Consider the following 18,963-nt stretch of genomic DNA (forward strand, 5'->3'; position numbering starts at 1 on the left):
AAAATATAAGCTACTAATTTAGACAACATTAATTTAATAAAGCGTTTAATAAACTAAAATCTTTTTGAGATGATTTTCAAATATTTTATAAAATAAACTAATTATATAAATATAAAAATATATATCACTAAAAATTTATAAAAATCAACTAAATCTATTTTAAAATGACTTAAGAAATATTTTAAATTTTATGAAGTCAGTTATTTCAACTTGTTTGGAATTTAAGAAACTCGATGATTAATTTATATTGTGCAGGTCCATAATTGGGTGTCAACATCCCCTATCATAAAGCCCCGCTGATTCAAAGGCATATTCATATTTTTGAGATGAGGGAGGTATTCTTATGAAAATTACGATATAATCGATTTGATATTTAGGTTTTTATCATCAGAAATAGGTAAAATTTTTTAATTATAGGTCCAAAATAGAAATGCTTAATTAATTAAATGCCAAAAATCCTATCAATAACCACTTATGTGTTACCTAATTTTCAAAAGAAACTAAAACAAGATAAATAGAAAATTTAAATTTCTAACCTCATCGAGAGTTGCACCCAACTATTGTAGCATTATACTTAGTGTGGGTTCACGATAACCCGCTAATCCCCTCCTACATACGCCCTTTGCGCTAATTCTCGACAATTCACAACTTGAATAACTGAATTGGAGGTTCTTAGCTCCAGATATCACACTCTAATATTGGAAAAGAGCGTGGTTACATGATCTTGGAGTGTTATTCATCAACTTTAATATTTACCTTTTTATCTGATCAAGTAGTAGTTGTTGTTGTTACTTTTAAGACCTGTTTGGAAGGACATCCTGGTAATTGGAATTGATGTAATTACACAGTCTATCATGTTTAGTTGGATATGTATTTACTTGTTCAACAGGTTATTAGTGGAATTGGCAAGACGTAATTACACTCTACAATTCACAGGTAAAGGTTGTGAATTGCTGGTATTTACTACTTACTTTCTAATTTTTTTATTTCTAATTTTTTTAAAAAAATAAATATTTTACTTCTATCATTTCAAGTTCTTTTTTTAAAATTATTATTCTAAAAGGTCACTTTTATTGTATATTTCATTTTTTTCTTGTTCTCAACCTTACATTATGTGATTCTTTTATGCAATTTTTTCATATTATCTATTTCTTTATGTCATGCTTATTTTCTCCTTAGCCTAATTTAATTATTATTCTAATTTTCAAATCAAAACAGATTTTATATTTAAGTAAGGTTACTCATGTACGATTGGAGACAGATTCATTAGCTTTGCTTAATATGATTGAGGGTACAAGGAATACTCCTTGGATGTTAAGAATGAAGGTTGACATGATAAAGTTTTGGAGGGAAAAATGCATTGGTACAATGCATTATATACAATGAGAAGGCAATAAAATTTACAATTTTATTACTTCTTGAATGGGTACTATAAGCTATAATTCATTGCAACAACTAGCACAAGAATTTCAAATTGATTCTCTTCGATAAACAACAAATCCCTAGTTTTTTATACAACTACTTGAAGGCTTGAGAACCGAACTAATTCAATGTTTTTGAGAAGGTATATAGTATGTTTATTTGAAAAACTGCAGAACTTTTAGATCTGGTTGTTCACTGTGCAAATGTGTGGTATCAACATCTTCAAAATCTAATTCTATCAAAAGTGACATAGTAAAAAGCTTCCTTAATAAATTTATACGTTAATGTTCTAAGAATTCCCGATGTAATGATCTACAAAAAAGAATGGAAGCTACCTGCTATATAGTCTTAGGCTGACAATCAGGTTGACAAAGAATGTTTCTATTGCATCATATGTCACGAACATGTGTAAGATATTTCAGGTCACCTATGATGAAATTAGCCGGCGTCTTTTCTGATTCCGATAGTGTAGGTACGAACTGATGTTTTCTATACTTCGTCAGTGTGAAGAATGCAGATCAATAGCTGAAATTCTTCAAAGGAGGTGTTTGGTTTCCTAGATGAAAAGAGAAAGAAGACGTCTGTAGTTTCTATATTTATTTTGCCCTGATTTGATTCCTTTTTTGGTTGTTTGATTTTATTTCATTTTTTTCCCTATTTTTTTGGTGGACGCCCATTTTGGGCCGAACCTTTTGGATTTATTTTGTGAGCAACTTTAACACAGAGCAAACAGGAAATACATATTTATGTGCTATAGCAAAGTTTGCATAATTGCTCTCCATAGAAAACAGAAATATGTATAACTCGCTATACATATACAAAAAAACAGTTGTAGACAAATCAATTGTATAATTTGTGTATGTATAAAATGAGAAAGAGAGAAAGATAAAATAAAATTGGGAATGAGAATATTGTATTGTATAATTATAAGGGTATAGGACGAAGATATATGTATTTTCAAGTGTATATACAATTTTCTCTTGCTTTATACAAACAGAAACACAATTTACATATTTCAATTTTGTTTGAATAAGAGATAGAGGCGAGGGTGGCGAGCGAGATATCAAAGAGTGGTGAGTGAAATCTGGGAGAGGGTAACGAAAATATATGTATATATACTATTTTTCTCGCTTTATACAAATAAAAACAGATTTTATACACTTGTGTTTGTATAAAAGTGAGAGGAAGCGAGCGACAGAGGAAGAGTGGCAAGCGAGAGTTTGAGGGAGAGAGGTGATTGACAAACAATTTGCTACAGGTCACATTCAAATCAAAGTGTGGTTATAGCATTTAATTTGATTTATTAGTTTGTCATTATATACAATTTTCACTTATTTTCATGGTTAATAATATTGCTCACTTAGGCCATTTTGAATTATTTATTTTTTTAAAAAAAAAAATCTAGAAGGTCATTGTGACCACCATTTTTTCAGGTAAAAAAGTATTTTTGAACGACAATAACGGAATAGTGATGGTTAGCCATGGTTGCTTCAAAAGCAGGTGGAGGAAGGTTTTTCGGTACTTATATATATAGATATATATATATATAGATATATAAAGGAGAAACATAGACAAGTTCATGTGACACCTCTCTATGACCCCCAGAATTACAACCATTGAGTCAATCATTACTGTTTTCTATCCATAATCACATCCATCCTTAGACCAACTACAAACACATCTATCGCTGATCCCAAAATCAATCATCAACAATATAACATCTCATAACTCGTAATCGCCTAGAAATTGCTAAGAAACTAAAATTTATCATTTTCTGAAAGAATAGAAAAAATTTGGAAAACTTCGTAATTCAAGAAAGTAAGTATTTGGTCATTATCAAATGACCATAACTTCTAGCTCGGGATGAGTTAAGGTTAGTTCATTATATTTATGGAAAGATTTTTAGATATCTTTCCAACTCCATCGAGTTAGTTCATTTTTGATATCGTATGAGGGAGATATGCCTATGGGAAGTTGGGTTGTTGGATTGAGGAAGGTCCCAAACTGGATTTTGGTAAGGGTAAGCTTGTCATTTCACCAAACTATTTATTAATTATTTCAAAGGCTTATTAGAAGTAAAACTAATCCTTAAGTTAGTTTTGAACAAATTATTCACGCTTAGGCTTGGGAGAAAACAAAAGAGAAGAAGGAGATGTGAGAAAGGTCAAGAATTCAACAAGAACGCCAAGATCGTCAAGTGGAATGCATCGGGGGTGATCCCTATTAATGTATGTGAGATATTTCAGTGTTGGTTTAGTTCATCAACACACCGATTTTATTCATTCTGCGAAGTTTGAATAGATTGAATGATTAATATTGAAGTCCTTGATGAACAATGATTAAATTCTTGTTGGTTGAGTATTAGTGTGGTTTTAGTTGATTGGATTCGTATTTTCAAGTTGTTTTTCGAGTCTAATATATTGGTTATTGAGGTTATTAATAATCCTAAATGATTGGGGTGAGATCCATGGAAGTTTAGAGGATTTAGAGATGAAAATGGAGAAGAAAAATGAAAAGCCCAATATGAAAGACCCTGGGGAGCTGCGCCAACCAGAGCCCCTCAAAACAATCTCTGTTCATCAAACTCTGTCGCTCCGCACCAGCAAGAGACCAAAAGGATATACTAATTCCTTTAGGTTCTGGCTCTCCACATCTCTCAAAGCGCCAAGGGCACATGGAGACCCAGTTCTTTCCCAATCTTTTCGTACTAGTCCCAAGTGATGTATCAACACTTCTTAGTTGATTCCAAAACTCTAGGGTACTTCTATACATGATCAACTCAGCCATAAACATTACATCATTAACCTTTAATCCATAATTTAATTAAATGAAAGTTAAGCTCAAAGTCACAAAAGTTAAGAAGTCAAGTCTAAAGCTAAGAAGTAAGTTAAAGTAAAGTTCTTAAAGATTTTCAAGAGTCTTGTTTATACATTTTAAGTTTGTTTTAAGACTCAAGTTACAAGATTAGTAAAGAGTAAGTTGAAGTTCTTTTCTAAAAAGGTATAAGGGGACTAGTTAGTCTCGTAGAGACTTAAAATGTTCTAAAATTTAACGAGTAAGGAAACTTTGATTTCCTGGGAGCCTTAGGGCATGTTTTCAGAAAAGACCTATAGCTTTTTTAAAAGAAGCAAGAAGGGAAATTATAATTTCCAAGATAGCTTTAAGCTAAGTATTTTGAGCATTAGTCTCAAAACCACAAAATAAGTTGTTTTTAAAAAAACAAGAGCCAATATATTTTTGGGAGTAATATTGAGCACCGATATGAGGGAGAGTTTAGACAACTCACAGCCCCAATAAACCATGTAACCAACACGGGTAGAAAAGGTTCATACTTTTTAGATGAACCCTTTTAACAGTAGACTAGTAGCTCAATTAGGAAGTTTAGGTCTTATACCTTTGGACGGGTATAGGATGCGCTGGCATCGTGAGGTGAATCGTTGTGTCAGAACTTTCGCACTTATGTGATGGTTGTTGGTTAGAGAAACTCCCACAGAAGTTTTAGTATTTTTATACACGCCAATTTATTTGCATTTTTGCATACATCTCAGAGTCAATTGTATCATTGTATACATTCAAAGTTAACAACATGTTTTTAGAAAACTTTTCATGAGTTAGTTATCCATGAGTTAAGTAGAGTCAAGGAAGTGTACCTTGTTACTTCTTTTAAAGCTTAAGTGTTGCTAGCATCCCAATTCGTGTACTCGTACATTCATTGTACTGATGTCAGTAGGCCTGCATCATGATGCATACGCAGGTAACTTGGATCAATATTCGGTGTACCGTTGATCCATTGAGCAGGTCAGAGTCAGTTCGTGAGCCTCTCTTAATTCTGGAGGACATCTTTAGCAATCAATTGCTTGATTTAGTTTTTAGTTGTTATGATGATTGGGGATCCAGCCCCAACATCCCTCGTTATTTAGACTCTTTATAGACATATGGTAGTAGTTTTCTTGGTATTTTCCTTTCACTTTTAATCGACTAAAACTTGGGTTGCCACTTTGGCCATTTATTATATTTAAAGCTATTTACTGACTATTATCTTATGTTTATGTCTTCCGCTGATTTAAGTAAGGCGGATCAAGGGTTCGCTCAAGGCCAGCAATGGTCATTAGGTGTCGGCCACATTCAGGGTGTAGGCTCGCGGTATGATAAACTTGGTATTAGAGCAGAGATTTCAAGAGTCATAGTGAGTCTACGAAGCTGTGTCTGTAGAGTCTTAGTCCTCGGTGTGAAGTGCGCTATATCTATGATTAGAAGACTACAATATTTCATAATTTATCACTTCTTTCATATTCCTTTTCGGTAGTTAGATTTTATAGCTAAATGTCTCTCCCTAATTCTTGTTTGAGTGTGTTTCCGATAACCATGCCTCCACGAAGAGCATCAAGAGGTCGTCCAGCTAGGAGGAACATTGAACCTCGGGAATAAGAGTTACCCCATGCACTTGAAGTGCAACCTCAAGGTGAAGTTACCAACGTGGTGTTCTGCGAGGCTATTAAGGTGCTAAGCCAAGCTTTGACTAACCAGGTTGGTCAACAAAGACAAGCTCATTGAGAAGGGAATGTCACTTTGAAAATTTGGAAATTCTTGAGGATTACTGGTTCGAGCACTACTAAGGACCTAGAGAACTGTACTGAGGAACTAAACAAGGTATTCAAGGTGATCCATGTTGCTGACACTGAGAGAGTTGAACTAACTGCTTATCAACGCAAGGGCATTGCTAGAAATTGGTTTGATTAGTGAAAAAGAGTAAGGATGAGGATGTACCTGATCCGAGTTGGGCTTGTATTGAGTAAGCCTTATTGGTGCACTTCTTTCACTGAGAACTTTGAGAAGACAAGGTACATGAGTTCCTCACCCTTAAGCAAGACTTGCTCAATGTGCATGAGTATGGGTTGAAGTTGACCCAGCTATCTTGTTATGCTTTGGAGATGGTTAAGGACATGAGGAGTAACATGAGTTTGTTAGTTCTTTTATTGGGTCGCTCTTCAAGCAAAGATGGGCTGCAATGCTTATTTGAGACATGGACATTTAGAGGTTGATGATCTATGTAGAGCTGGTAGAGAAGGAAAAGCTAAAGGATCGAGAAGTATACAGAAACAAGAAATCCAAGACTTAGAATGACTCTGGATAGCATAAATGTGGCTCGAATAGGCCACAATTTCGGAAACAAAAGACGAATGCACTATCATCTTCTAGTGCACCAGCGCCCAAAGACAAAATTAAGCATCATGATCAAAGCTATCGAGCTAAGCCTTCATATTCACAGGGTATGTGGCTCATGGAGGTAGTAAGACTCTTGCTTGCGCCAAGTGTGGTAGAAATCACTCCCGTGTTTGTCGTTAAGGACCCACAAGTGCTTCGAGTATGGTCGAATCGAGAAATTCATGAGAGAGTGTCCAAAAAACAAGCAAGGCTGTAGTAATAGGGAAACAGAGCTCAATTTTTGTAAGTTGCTCCACCAGACAGGGTTGAACCTAGGGGAGCTACTTCTTATGCTGGTGGGGAGAAAAACACTTGTATGCTTTCAACAATCGCCAAGAACATGAGAATTTGCTAGACGTTGTCACTGGTATTATTAAAGTCTTTGTATTTATTGTTTATGCGTTGCTAGACCAGGAGCGAGTTTATATTTTATAACTCCATATGTTGCTATGAACGTTGATGTTATTACTGAGCATCTTAGTGAGCCACTCAGTGTTTCTACCCTTGTTAGAGAGCTTATTCCAGCAGAAAGAGTCAATTGTGATTGTCATATTTCTATCAATCACAAAAGTACCATGGATGATTTAATTGAGTTAGACATGATAGACTTCGATGTCATTCTTTGTATGGACTGACTTCAACTCAGTTGATTGTAGAACTCGAAGTCAAGTTTCAGTTTCCAAATGAGTCAGTCTTAGAGTGGAAAAGAAGTTCAGCAGTTCTTAAGGGTAGAATCATTTCGATCTAAAGGTGGGGAAGTTAGTTTCTAAGGGGTGTGTATATAACTTAGTCCGAGTTAATACTCTAGTGTTGAGATACCTCCTATTCAGTTAATTCCAGTAAAGAAAAAGCTTCCAAAAGTCTTTCCAGATAATCTTCCCGGAGTCCCTTCTCTAAGAGATATAGACTTCGGCATAGATCATCTTCGAGATACTCATCCTATCTCTATTCCGTCATATAGAATGGAACTGTAGAGTTAAAAGAGTTGAAAGAACAACTATAAGATATGATAGATAAATGTTTCGACCAAGTGTCTCTCGTTGGAGGCCTCTGGTCTTGTTTGTGAGAAAGAAAGATGGATCCCTTAGGATGTGTATAGATGACCGCCAATTGAATAAGGTGACCTTCAAGAATAAGTATCCTCTTCCAAGGATAGATGATCTTTTGAACCAGCTTCATGATGCTTTCTGCCTCTCGAAAATTGATCTCAGATCAGGCTACCATCAGTTGAAAGTTAGAGAATGTAATATTCCAAAGACAACTTTTAGAACCAAATATGGGCATTATGAGTTTTTGGTCATGTCATATGGATTGACCTATGCGCCTGTCACATTCATGGATATCATGAACAGAGTCTACAAACCCTATTTAGATGTGTTTGTTATAGACTTCATTGATGACATACTAATATATTCCAGGAATGAAGAAGATCATGCTAGTCACATAGGGATAGTTCTTCAAACTTTGAAAGATAAGGAGTTATATGCCAAGTTCTCCAAGTGTGAGTTTTGGATTAAGTTTGTGGAATTCTTGGGACATATAATTTTCGGTGATGGAATTAGGGTGAACACCCAAAAGATAGAAACAATTCAGAGTTGTCCTAGACCTACATCTCCAACTAATATTAGAAGTTTCTTGGGTTTGGCTGGCTACTATAGAAGGTTTGTTGAGGGGTTTTAATCTATTTCATCTCTTTTTACCAAGTTGACTCAGAAAATATTAAATTTAAATGGTCTGAAGCTTGTGAGAAAAGCTTTCAGAATTTGAAAAAGAGGTTGACTATGACTCCTATTTTGACTTTATAAGAGGGTACTCAAGGTTTTGTGGTGTACTGTGATGCATCATGAGGGGTGTTATGAGGTTTGTTAAAAACAGAAAACGTAGTCCTCGGTATATTAGACCTTATAAAAATATCTAAGAATTGACAATGTAGCTTATGAGTTAGAGCTACCACAAAAGTCAACTGCGGTTCATTTGGTATTTCATATCTCCATATTGAAAAAGTGCATGGGTGATCCTTCATTGATTACGCCGACTGAGAATGTTGGGATTAAGGATAACTTTTCCTATGAAGAGATTCTAGTTTAGATTTTAGATCACCAAGTTTGCAAGTTGAGGACAAAGGAAGTTGTGTCAGTTAAGGTCCTTTGGAGGAAACAATTTATTGAAGAAGCAACTTGGGAAGCTGACGAGGATGTGAAAAAGAGATATCCACATCTCTTTGAATCTAGAGAAAATGCAGATCAATATAGTAATTATCTTCTTAGTACTTTATGAACTATGAGTGGGCATGATGTTGTTTACTTTTGGATTGTTAAGTGTTGAACTTGATGTTACTATCCTTAGAATAGTGAATGAATCTCATTCGAGGACAACTGTTCTCAAGGGGTATATATTGTAACATCTCATAACTCTTAATAGACAAGAAATTTCTAAGAAAGTAAAATTTATCATTTTTGAAAGTACAGGAAAAATATGGAAAATTTCCTAAGTCAAGAATGTGAGTTTTTGATCATTTTCAAATGGTCATAACTTCTAGCTCAGGATGAGTTACATTCAGTTCATTATATGGTTAGAAGTACCTTGAATATATCCTTCCAAAGCTGTTGAGTTTGCACATTTTCGATATCGAATGAGGAAGATATGCCTATCGGAAGTTGGGTTGTTGGATTGAGGAATGTCTCAATTGGGATTTCGGTAAGGGTAAGCTTGTCATTTAACCCAACTATTTCCTAACTTGTTATTAGGGGTAAAACCAAGCCTTATGTGAGTTTTAAAAAAAATTATTCGCGCTTAGGGCTTGAGAAAAGAGAAGAGAATAATGACAAGGGAGAAAGGTCAAGAATTTATCAAGAACGTCAAGATCATCGAGTGGAATTCGTCGGGGGTGATACTTATTAAGGTCTGTGAGATATTTCTTTGTTGGTATAGTTCACCCACACACCAATTTGTTTAATTCAGAGATATTTTGTATAGATTGAATGATGAACATTGATGTTCTTGAAGAACAATAGTTAAATTCATGTTAGTTTAGTTGTATTGTCTTTTAGCGTATTGGATTTGTGCTTCCGGGTTGTTTTTTGAGTATAATATATTGGTTATTGAGCTTATTAGTGATCCTAAGTATTGGGGTGAGTTCCATGGAAGTTTGTAGGATATAAAGATGAAAAGTAGACAAGAAAAAACGAAACAGCCGTTTGACAAACCCTGACCGCCGCGCCAACCAGAGCCCCTCAAAGCAGTCTCTGTCCGTTAGTCTCTCGTACGCCGCACTAGGAGCCCCTTAGAATAGACTCTGTCCGTCAGGCATTAGCACTCCACGCCTCTCAGAGCACCACCAATGCCATGGGACCCCGTGCTTTCCTATCTTTTCGTACTAGTTCCCAAGTGATGTACCCACACTTCTTAGTTGATTCCAACACTTTAAGGTACATCTAAACATTATGAAGTCATCCATATATATGAGATCATGAACTTTGAATCGATAATTCAATTCAAGAAAATTTAAGATCAAATTCAAGGAAGTTAAGAAGTCAAGTCTAAAGCTATGAAGTAAGTTAAAGTAAAGTTGTTAAAGGTTTTCAAGAGTCATATTTAAACATTTTAACTTTGTTTTAAGACTCATGTTTCAATAAACAATCTTAGTAAAGATTACACTGAAGTTATTTTCTTCAAAGGTATAAGGGGACTAAGTATTATCATAGAGACTTAAAATATTTTAACATTTAACTAGTAAGAAAACTTTGATTTTCAAGGAGCCTTAGGGCATGTTTTCAGAAAAGGCCTATAGATTTATAAAAGAAGCAAGCAGGGAAACTATGATTTTCAAGATAGCTCTGAGCTAAGTATTTTTAGCACTAATCTCAAAACCAAAAAAGCATTATGTTTTTAAAACATAAGAGCCAACATATTTTTAGGAGTAGTATTGAGCACCGATATGGGGAAGAGTTCATATAGCTCACAACCCCCATAAACCATGTAGCAGCCATGGATAGAAAAGGTTCATTCTTGTTATATGAACCCTTTTCACATTAGACTAGTGGATCCATTAGGCAGTTCATGTCTTATAAGGTTTGGTATAGAATGTGCTGGCAACTTGAGGTAGATTGCTTTATTATCACTGTAGCTCTTAAGTGATGATTGTCAGTTAGAGAAACTCCCACAGAAGTTATTGTAGTTTTATATACATCAATTATTTCTATTTTTACATACATGTCAGAGTTAATTGTATCCTTGTATACATTTAAAGCTTAGAACATGTTTTCAGACAACTTATCTTTATATTGCACTTACCTTTAAATTTCATTATATTAAAATGAGTTAGTTATTCATGAGTTGAGCAGAGCCAAGGTAAGTGTTTCTTCTTACTCCTTTTCAAGTTAAAGTATTGTTAGCATCCCAACTCGTATACTCATACATTCAATGTACTGAAGCCATTTGGCATGTATCGTATCATGATGCAGGCGCAGGTAACAAGGATTAGAATTCGGTATACCATTGATCCAGTGAGCAGATTAAAGTCAATTAGTGAGCCTCTATTCATTCCGGAAGACATCTTTAGCATTCAGTTACTTGTGTTTAGTTTTTAGTTGTTAGGATGAGTGGGGTCTTGTCCCGATGTCCCTCATTATTTTAGAGGCTTCATAGACAAATGATTGTATTTTTCTTGGTCGTTTCCTTTTACTTGTAATTGACTAAGACTTGGGTTGCCACTTTATCCATTTATTATCTTTAAATCTATTTCTAGACTTTTATCTTATGTTTAAGTCCTCTAGTGAGTTAAGTAAGGCAGACCAAAAGTTTGTTAAAGTCAACAATGGTCATTGGTTGCCTTCCATGTCTAGGGTATAGGCTGGGACGTGACGATTAACATCAGCCATCAGTTACAGTCATTACCATAACCCATTACTTGATCCTACTAATCACTATCAATAATTGCTATCGTTAGTCAACATTATATACCGCTAACGACCGTCATCATTCACCGCCTATTATTTCACTACTAATTATCAATTGTTACCATCAACAATTATGATTAATCACTATTATGTTCAATCACTCTATCATAAGATACTACCCATATATAAATTTGTATAATTTCAAGGATAGAAAAATAAAATATGATAATTATTTTTCTAAAATTACAATAATAAATAACACAAAATAGTGAACTGATTCTTGTTTTTTATTTCTTAATGAAGGTTACTGCTGATTTTTATTTGGTGAACAAGATTAGGGGAAGGCGAAAAGTAAGTAGGGATGGGAAAGTGTTTTCGGGAGGAGTTTGGAAAAAAATTTCTTTATTTATGAAAGAATAATCTTTTCTTATATTTATTCTTACAATTTATAATATTTAATATGTGAATATTTTAGATTGGTAAGTAAGACTTGTTATTTTGTTTACTAACTGTGGTTACTAAAAAAAGACGAAGGTAATAATGATACTTTCAAGTTGTTCAATGAATTATAAGACAAGTGTATTTTTATGAAATACGTACTGACAGAAAAATTACGTAGGTTAGCAAACTAATACTATTTAATTAGGTACCATAGCTAATGTTTGTTTATATTATCATTTGCAACCATTTATTCTTGGTACTTACGTTTTTCAATTCTCCTTAAATATATAACCGTGCACAACACCCTTTTCCTTATATAAAACGGGTCCATTCTCACTCTTCAATCACTACTTTCCCTTATTTTCTCCTTTAATCTCTTAATCAAAATTGATTTCAAATTTTGAAATTTTCATTCATTCCCTCCCAATCATGATTTCAGATTTTTATAGGTAATTTTTACAATTAAATTCTCTTTGCATTTTTTTGGTGCAATTTCATTATTTTTTCGGTTTGTATTTGTATATCACTAAGATTTCTTTTGATTTTTTAGATTTTTATATCTAACGATGAAGATGGTGAAATGGTTGAGGTAATTTGTATAAAATAATTTTTATATAAACCTTTAAATTTGGATCTACAATTTATTATATATTTTCATACAAATTCATATTTATATATACGAATTCAATTGTCTATTTATGAGGTAAAGGAAATCTCAGTTTAGTTTTTCAAATAAATTATATTTTACTATATTTCTTTGTATTTTGGTTTGGTTTGGGTCAAATTTGTACCCAAATAGCTGTATAATAATTGTATAATTGTTATTCAAATTGCATAATATTATTTGTATAAACTCTTCATGTTCGATCCATTATTGTATATTTATTGTTTTCACATGTACTCTTGAGGTTTGTTGTTTGTATGAATTCATATATTTGTAGAAACATTTTCTCCAAAAACTATCCCCTCGATAACATAATCAATGTAACAGTTTGCATCATCTCATTTTCATAATATATTACCAAAATACTGATGAAAGACAATCTTATACAAATATATATAGCTCGTGTATACATATAAAAACAGGAATTCAAAAATATACAAACACACTCACCAGACGACTTGTCCACAAAATAAATAATGTAAAATTATATATATACAAAATATACATGTCAACAATCAAATTATACAAGTTCACAAAATAAATCTATGTCAATTATACAACTACAAACGTAATCACTGAACTTATACAAATAACCTTTCCACATAATTTACACCAACAAAGAATTATACGCATACAAACACTAATCCCATCAAGTATAATTATACACATAAAAACACTAATCCCATCAAGTCTAATTATACACATACAAACACTAACTTATACGATTTTACAAATAATGTAAAATAATACATATACAAAACATACAAGTTTAGAAAAAATCATTGATGAAAATATATTCATACAATTATGAAGTATACAATTTGACACAAAATAAGTGGATTATACAATTAATTTCTATTATAATACATTTACATACTCAAATTGCAGATATCAAGTCATCTATCTCGATCAATTTAAATACAATTGAAAATATGTTCTTCAACCAAAACTCCAATTATCAATAAATTAATTACACCATGGATAAAAAGTAGTTATCTCTTGATTTATTAAATACAGTTGCAAACTACTGTTAGAATGAAACTCCAATTATTAATGGAGAATTTTTACAATTACATATACAAGTCAGTCCAATTGATCTATTTTTCAAGTTCTTCATCTACGTGAATGCAAATCAAAAATGCGGATCAATGCAAATCAAATATACGTTTCTAGCTGATAAAAGTGAGTAGCCACCGGGATTTGATTGGACGTACGAAAATGAAATCAATTGAGATGTACGAAGAAGATATAACTGGTATGAAAGTATAACGATCTAATATTCCGTGAATGAAGGAATTTTATACCTTTTCCTAGCCGAGATTACTGACATAACTTTCAAAAATCTGAATTCAATTTTGTATAAAACATTGAAGAAAACAGAATTGTATAACTAATTATCGTTGTAGCAACATTAAAATATTGTTATAATTAGTAATTATGGAAACATTAGCTAAGCTCCTGTTTTATAACTTTTATGTGTTTGTTTGATAAGCAATTTAATCAATATAAAATTGATGTTTATAATAAGGAATAATTATAATATTCAGTTTTCAAAGAGAAGCAAAAAATTTACCACATTAAAACTTATCACATATTCATAAAAAAGTATTTTATTTTATATTTTTATCTTTTATTTTTGTATTGAATGTTACAAAATAAAATAGAAGAAATAAATAATGTAATTGTGGTTGTACTATAAACTAGAAATTAAGGTGTAATTAGAGATTTTTGCTTAACTCATGCCTGAAGTATGATTTAAACCTAAAGTAAATTCTTGTACTATATAAGTGAGAAAAAAAACATCCTAGGACTATCTAAAAAGTTGCAAGTTTCATCATTCTGTCTAATTTTTTAAGAAACTCACGCCACCAACAAAAAAGAATGTGTCAAGTTCAATTGAAAAATGTACGCATGGTTAAGCTAGTCAAGTTTTTTTTACGATTTTTAGAAATCGAGGGTTTAAATTATATTCAGACAATATATATTCAAATTCTAAATATTCTTTGTAAAAAGTATAGCCAAATACAAATTCCAACTTCAAAATTTTCAAATAAAGTAATTATTTTTTATTTTCATAATAAAAAGCTACGTAATTTCACTAATTTTTTAACATTTATGTACATTGTATGAAATGTGAATTGCATTGTATATAACGTACATAACGTACTAAATATTTTATTCAAAAAAATCTCTATTTAATTGGGCATAATATTTTTAAAATGAAACTTTATACATAATCTTTCTAACTATTGAACGTACTGTATAAATATTTCAAGACTTGTGTATAATTGCAAGTCAGTTTACTTGATAATGCAATGAACATCTAAACTATGAGTGTGCATTCGATTTTATACTATTCAGTTTGGGTTCTGAAGAAGTATAACTCAATCCGGACAAAAATAAATTCTGTTTGGTTTGAATATTTTCGATTTGGTTCAATAATTAAAAACATAACAAAGTTATATTTGTGTGTGTGTGTGTGTGTGTGTATATATATATATATATATATATATATATATATAAAATATTGAATTTCTTAAGTATACTTTTTAATATAAATAACAAGTAAAACGTAAAAACAATACTCAAAAGTATATCAATTATAGATGTCTAAACATAAAATAAACTAAATCATAATGAAAATAACTAAAAATGGACAAATAGGTTAACTCCAACTTAAATCTAAACATACATACACATTTAAAATTTGATTTTTTTGGTTTTTATTTTTCTAAATCCAAAACCATACCAAAAAACTAAACAAACTAAATTATGAATCCAAAACTAAACAAAGAACCCAAAAAATCAATCCAAATTAGGATTTGATTTGATTTTTTAGTTTAATCCAGATAATTCACACCCCTAATTTAAACTAACAACACACAAAAATTAAATTGTATGGATGAAAGATTCATTTCCTATCCATATCCTTATTAATTTAACATAACTTTGATCTTCTCGTCGTGGTTAAGACATGGCTAGATTAAAAAAAAAAGATAATTTTATTTACTGCTTTAATCAGTTTCTTAATAAAAAAAATAGAGTGAAAGATGATTCTTGTTATTATTTGGATAGTATAAGGATGTTTTTTTGCTCATTTTGATAATATAAGGATGTACATTATATTTGAGTCATATTTTGGAGATGTTTTTTTGCCAAAAACGATATTAGTTATGATTAGGGATGACCACCCCCTCCGCTTAATCTTTTAAATATTTTTTTTAATTAAGTAGTATTGATTTAGTAAACAATAGCTTAAAATTTAAAATTTTAGAGGTAAATTGGGAAACATGTAAGAAATTATATTATTTTTATGGAGTCATTTTTATTGAGTAACTTTTACATATATCAAATATAAAAAATCGTATTTATATGTTATAGCTGTAATTTGCATAATTACGCTACATAAGAAACATAAATATATATATTTTGCTACACATGTACAAAAGAAAGCAGTTGTATAATTTCGCTATACATGTACAAATGAAAGTAGTTGTATATTATCGTGATACATATACAAAAGAAAGAAGTTGTATAATCTTCTTTGCTACACATATACAAAAGCTCAATTGTATAATATGTGTTTGTATAAAGGGAGAAAGAGAGAGATAAAAGAAAATTGGGCAGGAAAAGATCATATTTGCATATCATTAGTGTATGCAACGAAAATATATGCATTTGTATATGTATATACAATTTTCTCTCGTTCTATACAAATATAAACACAATGAATATATTTGTGTTTGTATATAGTGAGGGACGCGAGTGAGCGAGCGAGATATGGGAGAGTGGCGAGTGAGATAAGGGAGAGGGGAGAGAAGGGAACGAAAATTCATGTATATATATAATATTCTCTCTTTTTATAAAAACACAAACACATTTTATACATTTGCCTTTTTGTGTAAAGTGAGCGAGCCGAGTGAGCGAGCGAGATCTGGGAGAGTGGAGACAAAATATATGTATATATACAATTTTTCTTTCGTTTTATAAGAACGAAAACACATTTTATGCATTTGCGTTTTTAGGAAAGAAAAAGAGAGAACGAGAATGGCGAGCAAGATTCACAGAAGAGAGGAGAAATAACAAGTGTTTTCTACAGCATTTAACTTTAAATTTATAGTTTGCTATGTATATACAATTTTCCCATTATTATTTACTATCTTGAAAAAATTTAGTAGTTATTAAAGAAATTTATTTTTATAAATAATGTTCTATCACTGTTATAACATATAAAAATTTAAAAATAAGTTTGAACCCTCATAAAATTACATATATCTCCAACCCCCCTGTCTCACACTAACTTTAAGGGAAAATCACATAAATACGCTACATTAAAAAATATATTTACCATCTATGGCAATATAATTTTGCTAACTAAATATAATTTTTTTTTTGGAATTAAAAAGTTGTATAGCCTATCTTCGCTTGTCTCATTCTGTGCACTTTTTTCTCTTACTTCTCTTCTTCTTTTTCGTCTCTTTCTCAGTCACTTTGTCTTCCTCCTTTTCTTCTCCTTTTTATTCTTCTTCTTCTTTCTTTTTTAAAATTTTCATTTTAATAACTATCATCAAATCTGTTTTGCCCATAGTTCACCATTTTTATCCAAAAACACGACTAGAAGAGAAATAGAATGACAAAAAATTTGCACAAAATTATGTTTTCAAGCAGAAATTTGAAATTGTAACGACCCGTTTAGTCGTCTTGAGCAACAGCCTTCAATTCTGGAAAATCTGGCAGAAGCGACGGACCCCACGATGGACAGTCAAGGGCACGACGGACCGTCGCAAGGTCTCGTTTCAAAACACTTAGAAAATCTGAAATTGGGTACTGAAAATTGACTCTCTGAACTTCGGGACCGTCACGGGCGTGACGGACCGTCACAGAGACTTCAGTGAAAATCAACTCTCTGAACTTTGCGACGACCTGCAGGACGGACCGTCGCAGGCACGACGGCCCGTCACAGGTTGCACAAATCCCAGGCAGAATCGGATTTTCTTACACGTTTTAAGGGACGTTTTTGGACTATTCTTTCCTTAATTATAAATTTCGTGGGTTTATATTAATAACTCAAATTCTTGGGGGTTAAAAGAGGTAACCCTAAGTTAATTAGTGGTGTATTATCGCCATCTTCTATTCTTAATTTTATACTAATTAGGGTAAAAGAAAGAGGGTTTGAATAAGAAAAATAAGAAAGAACAAAAAGAGACAGAAAAAGAAAGAGAACGAGTAGAAAGAGAGAGAAACGAAGAGGATAGCAAGGATTCTTAGAAGATAGCTCGTTGATTTCAATTCTTCGGTGGAGGTAGGTTATGGTTATTTCATGCTATTCATAGTAAACTCTTAATAGTGAATGATATGTGTTAGTAGTATTGTAAACCCTTGTATATGCTTAATTGTATGCTTGCATGAATGATGTGATTATGTAATTATGAATAAATAAGCATGATGAAGCTATTGAATCCCAAATCTTGAAAAGAAACCCTAATCTACTTTGATAATGATGATGCCTTGGTATGAAAGAAGGCTTGATGAATAAAATTAGTGAGATTAGGGGATCGGGTGCCACGTTCCGGTACCAGGATAGAATATGGATCGGGTGCCACGTTCCGACACCAGGATAGAATATGGATCGGGTGCCACGTTCCGGTACCAGGATAGAATATGGATCGGGTGTCACGTTCCGACACCAGGATAGAATATATATGGATCGGGTGCCACGTTCCGGTACCAGGATAGTATATGAGGATCGGAGTGTCACGTTCCGACACCAGGATAGAATATGGATCGGGTGCCACGTTACGGTACCAGGATAGTATATTGAGGAGCGGAGTGTCACGTACCGACACGAGGGGAATAAAGATAATGAATCTTGAAATATGATAATATATCCAATCTAATGAACTAAATTCCCAAATGAGTATGATGAGGAGGTGTGAGTCCTCATTGATGTGCTTGGTGTTGTAACCAAGGGTTATGGTAACTATAAATGCTGCATGTTAAGGATATTAGTTGATTTTATGATATTGTTTAATACATACTGTTCCCTATTTTGAGTTGGCCAATGATATCTACTCAGTACCCGTGGTTTGTACTGACCCCTACTTTTATGTTTTTCATCTTATTATTTGTGGAGTGCAGCAAACGTGCCGTCATCTTCGACTCAACAGTAACTCAAGCCAGTCTTCGTCACACCGGATCTTCAGGGTGAGCTAACGCGTCTAGCTTGGACTAGATCTTCTCCTTCATGTCTTGATGCCTTGAACCTCCGGCATGGACTAGCTTCTTATGTATTTTTAGCTTTTAGAAACTCTTAGAATTAGTAGTTTAAAGTAG

The sequence above is a fragment of the Solanum lycopersicum genome, chromosome 10 (assembly GCF_036512215.1).
Source record: "Solanum lycopersicum chromosome 10, SLM_r2.1".
Taxonomy (NCBI): domain Eukaryota; kingdom Viridiplantae; phylum Streptophyta; class Magnoliopsida; order Solanales; family Solanaceae; genus Solanum; species Solanum lycopersicum.